We start from the raw sequence: 9,968 nt of genomic DNA on the forward strand, positions 1-9,968 counted from the left end.
TGTGGATATTGACAAATAAAAGTTTATATCAAAAGGGAAAAAAAAAAAAAAAAAACAATAACTGACACAAGAACAAAGTTGGAGGACTAGCACTATCCAACTTCAGACTTAATATAAAGCTACAATAATCAAAACAGTGTGGTATTGGCAAAAGAAGACAAAATAGATCAATGGAACCCAATAGAAAGCCCACCAAAATAGACCTTCATAAATATAGCCAACTGATCCTTGACAAAGACCAAAGGTAAGACAATGGAACAAAGATAGACTTTTCATCAGATGAATGAGTGAATAAAATGTGGTATAATATTCATACAATGAAATATTATTCAGCAATAAAAAGAACAAAGCTCAGATATATGTCTCAACATGGATGAGCCTCAAAAACCTTTTATGCTAAGTAAAATAGACACAAAAGGATAAAATTATGTGGAATATATATTATATAAAATATTTAGAATGGGTATTAAGGAGGGCACGTACTGAATGGAGCACTGGGTGTTATACACAAAAAATGAATCATGGAACACTACATCTAAAACTAATGATGTAATGTATGGTGATTAACATAACAATAAAAATTAAAAAAAAAAAACCTCTGTAAACTGCCTAACACTAGCTATTGAAGTTTCTTTACTCCATTTCACTATCAAATTTCTTGCTGTCACCACTTTTCTTGCTAATTACTCTTCAGTCTACTGGAATCTGGCTTCTATCTGAATGGCTCCAACAAAGTAATCTTGTAGAGGTCACTGTTGATCTCCATGTTACTTTTCAAGTCTTATCTTATTTGACATCTTAGAAGCACAGGCATTTCTTCTTAATCTCAGGAAACGAACTGAGGGTTGCTGGAGTGGTGAGGGGTGGGAGGGATGGGTGGCTGGGTGATGGACATTGGGGAGGGCATGTGCTATGGTGAGCGCTGTGAATTGTGTAAAACTGTTGAATCACAGACCTGTACCTCTGAAACAAATAATACATTATATATTAAAAAAAAAAAAAAAGGTGAAGAAGATAGCAGGAGGGGAAGAATAAAGGGGGGGGAGGAATCAGAGCAGGAAACGAACCATGAGAGACTATGGACTCTGAGAAACAGACTGAGGGTTCTAGAGGGGAGGGGGATGGGGGGGTGGGTTAGCCTGTTGATGGGTATTAAAGAGGGCATGAATTGAATGGAGCACTGGGTGTTATATGCAAACAATGAATCATGGAACACTACATCAAAAACTAACGATGTAATGTATGGTGATTAACATAATAATAAAAAAAAGAAGCACAAAAACTAATGATGTAATGTATGGTGACTAATGTAACATAATAAAAAAAGAGACAAAAAGGAAATATTTAGAATGTCAAGTTTATAGACACAGAAAGTAGATTACAGTTCACCAGGGACTAAGGGAGCAGCAAATGGGGAGTTATTGCTTAAAGGTTGCAGTATTTCTGCTAGGGATGATGAAGGTGGTAATGGTTTCACAATATTGTGAATATAATTAATATCACTGAATTGTACTAAAAATAGTTAAAATTGTATGCCATATACATCTTAACCACAATGAGAAATATTAAAAGTGAAACAAAATAAAAGCTACTAAGGAAAGAAGGCCTGCTTCACTAGCTAAGATGATTTAACAAATTCATCTACGGATGACAAATGTCACGTTCAAAGTGAGTGCATATTCGGCTACTATATCTAGCTCAGGAGTGACAAATAAATGGATTGCATGAGAGAAACAAATCGAGGAAAATGGAGGCGAAGTGGCATATTGCCATATGTTACCCCCACATCTTTCCTTAGTTTGCGTTAAGTGTCTGTTCTCTACGCTCTAACAAACTGCATTGTACACACACACACACGCGCACATAAATATTTAAAAAAGTGATGATATGACACTTTTCAGATTGGGTTATAAAGACTAAAATTTCCATCTTACTCTTCTCTCTCTCTCTCTTATCACTCACTTTGGGGGAAAGTGATTGCTATATCCTCAGAACACTTGAGGCCGTCTTATGTAAGGAAAGACCATATGGTAGGAAACTGAGACACTGACCACTGGTCAGTATCAAACACCAGACAAGGGAGTAAATGTGCCTTTTGATGACGTAGTCCCAGCTGAAGTCTTGCCTGAAATCTCATGCTGACTCTGAGCCAGAAGGTTACAGCTAAGCTATCTCTGAATTCCTAACCCTCAGCATTTCTGTGAGATAGTACACATTTGTTGCTTTAATACATTAATTTTGGGGGCACTTTGTTTTGTATCAATTGACAACTAATACATAATTTATACCTTAGCCACAACTTAAGATTTAACCTTTCCAGGACAAAGAATCATTTGTTTTAGAAGAGTAAGATCACTTATTCTAAGACCAAAGTGAAATAATTGTAATTGCCTTTACTATTTTTCAAAAAAAGGAGAGAAATAGCTTTTTATATATTTTCTTCCCATTATTTCCCTGAATAGGGCACATTCAAAAAGTATTGTTATACAAGACTCAAAATCTAATCAAATAGCATGAGCCTTCCTTCTTTACTCACATTTTACAGATTTGTGAAGTTAATTGAAATGTAAAACACTATAGTTAAGCTTTCAGTGATTGGTGCAAAAAGTTCTATAAAAAATGAGTCAAAATTGGTTCAAAGTGATCATGCAAAGTATCAACAAATACACATTTAAAATTTCTACCAATCAACAGAAATTTTATTGGAGTAAAAAGGACACGCCCTCATTGCAGGGCAATTTATGATGATGGTTCACAACTTATGGGGAAAATAATTACTTTATTTTAGAATCTAAATAGTTTAAATTTCAATGAGGTGAACTCTATTATTATAACACTTATGGGAAATAAAATTACCTCATAAATAGAGCAAACTGTAGGAAAATATATTTCCAGGTGATAGAATTTACTAAAAGTAGTGTTTCATTAAGTAGCTGAAGAAATTTTGAGGTCAGAGTGCAAACACAATTGTAAAACCCAAAAGATATAATTAATCTGCCCTTGAGTAGCAATAAAAATAGTTAATATACTTTGAATCTGTATAAAAATATAATATCATAAATATCATATTAAACCTTCTTTGTGTGGAAACCATTAGCATATACAAATGTTTATGAAACTTTCTGATTAATTGTTTACTGGCCTTCTGGTCCACAACATAAAACTTGCTGGAGGATGGGCAAAAATCCTGTCCTTTAAATAGTGGTCAGTGGCAATGTAATAAAACTAAAAGAAATAAAAGGAAAGTATTACCTTCTTAGATCACTAGAGCTAAACCGTACTTCACTCTAAGAACAATTTAGTGTTGATTAATCAGGATGTGTCCAGTTAACTGAGGATCACAGATGTACTGAATGGCCACCATAACTGCAATCTGAGTGAATGCTCCACTTCCAAAGAATCATCAAAAAAGCATAAATCACTGCCTCTTGGCTGGAGTCTTCTTGACAAAGATCAGGAGGAACTGTATGAACTCATCAGTGAGAAAGCAAATATACAACAGGGGGGTAAGAAATATGTCTGGAAAATAAAAGCAGATGGTAGATTTTAGGGGTAAGTGTTGGGGGGCCGGGTAGTGAAGAGCAGGATTTAAGGTGGGCAGTGTGCATGATGGAAATGGTGAGCTGAGGGGAGTGTTACATGGCTACACTGAGTGGGTGTATAGTGGGAGGGGAGTATTCCCTCCCCCCTCCCCCGGAGGCTTTCTTCTTCCAGAGGTAGGAAGCTGGATGATTGGTGGCTGAGGGGATCAGTGGTAGCATTTCCACAGTAGAAGCGGTCTTTTCATTCATTCTGTGGAGTAGAGGAGATTTTTAAGAATGATAGACACAGGGGCGCCTAGGTGGCTCAGTTGGTTAAGCAACTGCCTTCGGCTCAGGTCATAATCGGAGTCCTGGGATCGAGTCCCACATCGGGCTCCCGGCTCAGTGGGGAGCCTGCTTCTCCCTCTGACCCTCTGCCCTCTCATGCTGTTTCTCTCTCTCTCAAATAAATAAATAAATAAAACCTTTTAAAATAAATGATAGACACAACTTCATAAACTCCAGGAATGAAGAATATACAATTGTAATGAAAAAGAATTCTATTTCTAATTAGAGATGGTGATCTTTTCTACATAAGGTCCAATGAAATAAACAGCAGCTATTATACTTCAATTAAAAAAAAACTTTAAAAAATAAATGAATAATAAATCAATAGTAGCTATGTCCAGACAGTGAAACAGACATTAAAACAATTAAAGCAGAGAGCGATCATCAAGGTCACAGATTTCCAGTAAATGCCTGAATGACTGAAAGTAGATAAAAGTACATTAATACAACCCTGCAACTAAAATATGACACATGATTTTGAACAACTAGAGAGTGTCAGGAAAAGGAATTTACGTGTGATTGAGTCTATAAATTCATGTGCATTTCAGATGAATTTATGACAGCAGAAAATAGAGAAACAAACACTATTTCTAACATTACCTTACTCTGGTAAAAACTGTCCACAGAGCTACACATTAAAGCTTCTTATTTATTTTCACAAATATTGAAAGTAGTAATAATGCTGTGGGTTATTAAAAGAATGCACTCTCATTTTCAACAAATGGAGCAATATAGAAATACAAAAGAAATACACACACACACACACACACACACACACACACACACACACATATATACACACACACATCCCATAAAACAAAAGCAAAGAAAAAGCCCAGAAATACTTCCACACAGAATTAATGTTCTTTATTTTGGTGAAAGATTCCAGATCTATCTGTAAAAAATAGGATGACAGGAGTTTAAAACTGAGTACGTACTATTTAAACTATGATTAACAAAATATGCTAAATCTTACTGAATTCGAAAGAAGCTGAGGTGAAACTAAAGAATTCCGAGTAAATGTTTCTTTATGATAGTTATAATGCATGACATGCTAGCTATAATTCATAATATGATAGTTATAATGATTAATAATGAAAAAATAGGCACTGCCTTTTATTTATTTTTCTAATAACTATAATTCTGTTTTATATTATACACCAACTTTTAATTTTGGGGAAAAAACTGAAGTCAGTGTATTTACACACTCTCCACCTCACCTATCTCCCAACTTTTTCACATGCTCAAAGTGCAGTTATTTCAGTTTTGCTCTTTAAATGTGCTTAATCTTTGTTATATATATATTTGACTAGCTGTAGTGTTTACCAGTGAGAAATTGTCATGAGGTTTTAATTACCGAATTTTTTGTTCCGCCATTAATATTCAAGATTTGGTGTTGATTTTTTTTTCAAGAATTCATGGTAACCATATTCCTTGAGTTTTGTTTTACTTAAAAATGGTTGCTAATTTTAAATTGGAATGCCAAATTTACCAGATATGAAATTGTAGTGGCTTAAATTATTATTATCTGTGAACATATATTAACAGGCTTCTGTTAATCTGGAAATTATTTCATGAACCATAGAAAAGGAAGTTATTACTAAACAATATGATACCTCTCTTCTCTTTGTCCAGTCTCTCTTCTCTGATGCGCCAGGAGAATCAGTTTTGGATAGTTAATGCAATTCTGAACTCTGTGCTATCTCCTTACAAATGCATCTCACATTTTGATATATATAACTATCATCTAAAATCTTTTGTTAAAATGCATATTATCAGACATCTAGGGAATTTGATTCGGTTGTCCCCGTGAGAGACCCAGGACCCTCCAGTTCTAATAAATGCCTTTAAATAATTTTGATGGTCCTTGAACCACATTTCCAGGATACTGTATAACATATTTCAGGGATATTTACACTTTAATTGAGAATATTAAAAAAATAAACAGGTTTTCTCTGTGCTGTTACCACTGGAAATTTATGAATAAAAGACCCAGAGAGAGTCAGACTCCAAAAATTCAAGTATGGTTAGAAATAAAAATGTTAATATTTTAACTTAGTCCTCCACTTTGGTTTTGACCTCCACCTCGTCCCCACCTACGTGGGAATATTATAGCAGATCTATTATGTGCACTTACCACCCAGAGGGGAACTAGAAGATGTTACTTTCAATAAGACATTTAAAAATTGGCAAGATGGGGGCAGGGATCAGTATCCCTGGAGAACTCTATAAATGTCATTTGTGAGCTGGAAATGATGGTGGCAAGTGCTGGATAAAATTGAGTTCCCTGATCTCAATGAGAAAAATGGGATCTCAGAGGCCAGATAGTATTGCACCATCAGAGATAAGACTGGTGACCAAACTATCACCAGTCCTCAGAAATGTTAAAGATAGTCTAGGGGTGCCGGGGTGGCTCAGTTGGTTAAGCATCCAACTCTTGATTTCAGCTCAAGTCATGATCTGAGGGTTGTGAGATTGAGCCCTGAGTTGGGCTCTGCACTGGGCATGAAGCCTGCTTAAGATTCTCTCTCTTCTCTCCCTCTGCCCCTCTTCTTTCTCTCTCTCCCTCCCTTTCTAAAAAAAAAAGAAGAAGAAGAAGAAGAAGAAGAAGAAGAAGAAGAAGAAGATAGACAGTCTATTAAGTTGTTGCCTGATATGTAGAGAAAGTAAAAGTCTAGGACTGATAGGCAGAACCCTTACTTAAGTGAAAACCATGAGGATGCTTAGCCTCTTCCCCAATTTCCAGATGTTGGTCATATAATTAGAAAACTTTGACTGAGGGGGAGGGAAATACTTGAAGATAATCCTACAATGTGGCCATAGGTTTAAACTGTGGGCCCTCCCACACACATTTTCAGGAGGGGCCTGCAGCCATTCATGATGGAGTGGTGACACAGCCCTAGGAAATAAGTATTACCCAGAACTTTGTACTGCTTCCCAGAAATCCAATACCACTCTGGCTCACCAGTCAAACAATAGATTTATGGAATCATAAATTATCAGGTAATTAGGTAAAAGATAAATTTGGCCCAGGCAAATTTAATAATACATCCAGTACAACCGATGAAAAAATCATGTGTTATTTTACAAATCCCAAATATAAACTAGAATTCTATGTTGGTTTCTGACTACCATGGAGTTAAGTGCATTATAGCAGAAAGAGTTATTCAGAAGCCCCTGGAACTACATACTCCCACAAAAATAGTAAGTCAACAGAATTGTTGCATCCCTGAGGATTTGAAGAGATTACTATTTCCATTATCAGGGACCTAAGAGATGCAAGTGTACTGATTCCTATATTTGCCCTTTAACTTGCTTGATTGCCTAGCACACAAACCAGTTGAGTAATACATAATAATACTAGGTGGTCACAGACTACATCAGTGTTGATGATGGTCAGAGCTTTGTTTTCAGATATGGTATCTTTATTTAAGCAAATCAACACAGTCCTTGGCACCTCAATGGCAGAATATGCTTCCTTTCCATTCCTATCAGTGAGAAAAATATGAAGCAGTTTACATTTACAAAGCAATACTAAACCAAGGGGGAAATGTCTTTATCTTGTTCCAGGACTAAAACAATATACCAGTGTCTGTGTAATACAATCTGGGAAGAAATTCATCATGTTCAAATCCCACAAAACATCACAATACATTGGCTATTACTTTGATGGCATTATGCTAATTAGGCATTGGATATAAAGTAATAAACATCCCATATGTCTTAGCAATATAACTGTGTGATAAAGAGTGAGAGATGAACCTGGATAAATTTCAAAGAACTAATCTAAAGCATGTGAGGACATCTCTTTTAAAGTGAGCAAGACATGATAGAACATTTTGTTTCACCAGTGAAAAAGAGGCACAATGTTTACTGGCTGCATTTAGATTAGGAAACAACATATATTACACCTAGGCATGCTTTTCCAGTCCATTTACTGGTTAATCCATGAGACTGACAGATTGGAGTAGGACCCTGAACAGGAGAGGGTGCTGATCATCATGAATTGAATATTTTTTTGATATACTGCATCCTAAAATTGGTCATACAGGGCAGTATTCATTACGTATTTGATGAGGTAGGTAGGTGACTGGACCCAAGGTCCAGAAGCCAAAAGCAAACTTAGTAAACAAGCGGCTTATAGCTCAACAATCTGTTGGAGAGTGTACTTGAGAGGACATGACCACCAATTGACTCTCAAGGTGGAACCAGGCAATTGGAGGCTCCTAACCCACACTCCTACCTTTTGAATGTACGTTCTACCCAATGTTCCCACAGTTAAAATCCTTTTCAAGGATTTAGTCTTGAGAGAGAAAGGTGTTGTTGAGACCATCTGGACAGTATACATGACTGAACCTAATCAAGATCTCTAAATAAACTTGTAAAATTCTGGTGGGTGGGTGCAGAGATCTACTCATCTTGCAGCTGCCCAAGACAAACCTCATAAGTAAATTCTCTTGCTTATTAAACCTGCCATCTACCAAACCAGGTGGCTTGCCTCTTTCTTTAGTCTCCCCTAGGTCTCTGTGTACAGGGACCAGTCTACAAACCAATATAAGCTTAATTTACTGACTTTCTGTCAATCTTCTAATGCAGTGAAGATTTACACATGACTCTCCATAGTATGCCAGAACAAGTTGAAGGCTGGTCAGGAACTTAAAAATAGTAACATTGGACAATTGCTAACAAAGATGGGCTTCTTAGAATAGACACTGAGTGGAGAAATACTTGGACTGCAAGTGAATGCAAACAGTGAGCATATGAGGCAGTAGTAATTCTCAGTAATTAGGGGACAAGGTAGCCTATCCTGTGGATGACAGTCAACCTCTTTACCTGGATATTCTAATAATGCCTTACAGGGCCTATAACCAGCCATGATGTCAAGGAATTAGTCTATTAACAGTCTCAATAACTTATGGACCTACTCTAACCAAAGCTGACCTCATTAAAACTCTGCTCAGTGCCCAAAATTCCAACATTCAGGAGCCAACACTGAGCTCCTAATGACCTTATTGTTTGGAGTGAACTAGTGTTTTCAGGTTGATTTTATTAGAACCCTCCCATCATAGAGGAGGACAGTTCATTTTCTGCACTTTGATGGATACATATGCAGGGCTTCTGCCAGCACCACCTACAAAAAGTTTCCCGAGGGCCTTTTCTATTAACAAAGTATCCTATACTACATTATCTGTAATCAGTGGGCATATTTTTTTCATTATATATATATATATATATAGTAGTGGATTCGCTCCCATAGAATTCACTGGTCATCACCCAGAAGCCAGTTGGGTTGATGGTTGAAAAGCTTACAGAGAGCTCATTTATGGCATTACTTGGAAGACAACATGCTGAGAAACTGAGGTGCCATCCAATAAGCTGCAGCATGTGGCTTAAATCATAGGACAAAATTTATATAGTGTTTTTTGCAATCTGGACACGCAGGTTCAGAAACCTAGATAGTAAGAGTGTTCTATCACACAGGTACATTTAACAATCCCGCATGAAGCAATACTTGCTTGTTCCCACAACCTTGAACTCCATTGGTTTGGAGATTTTAGTTCCCAGAGGAAAATGCCTTCGATAGAAAGATGATCTTAGTTTTGATGAATTGGAAGCTGGGTTAGTCCCCTAGCCATTTTAGAATGCTCCTGCCCTTGAATCAACAGGCAGAAGAGGAGCTTACTTTATTGATTACCATGATTGACCTGGATTGTCAGGGAGAAATAGGATTTCAACTACCTAATTTGGGGAAGAATAATCACATTTGGAATTTAAGGGAATCACTGAGGATTTTCTGCTTAATAATTCTACTCAATGGAAAATTCTGACAGCATAGTAAAAACAAAATTACTAAAGAAACACACACTGAATAATGAGTTTTGGGGTCACCTCTCCAGGAACAAAACAAAACACCCATCTAGGTCCCAGGGGACTGTAAAAGCAATGGGGACTGGGTGGTTGAAGAAGGCAGTTATGATTACTAACTCAAAACTCATGAAGTGGAAATCATGCAAAATATGCTTTAAATTTATTATTTCCCTTTTCATCATTTTTAACCCCTGCTACCTTTGATTTTTTTTTTTTTTTAAGATTTATTTA

This window comes from Phoca vitulina, unplaced genomic scaffold (genome assembly GCF_004348235.1).
Source record: "Phoca vitulina isolate PV1807 unplaced genomic scaffold, GSC_HSeal_1.0 scaffold17, whole genome shotgun sequence".
NCBI classification, from domain to species: Eukaryota; Metazoa; Chordata; class Mammalia; order Carnivora; family Phocidae; genus Phoca; species Phoca vitulina.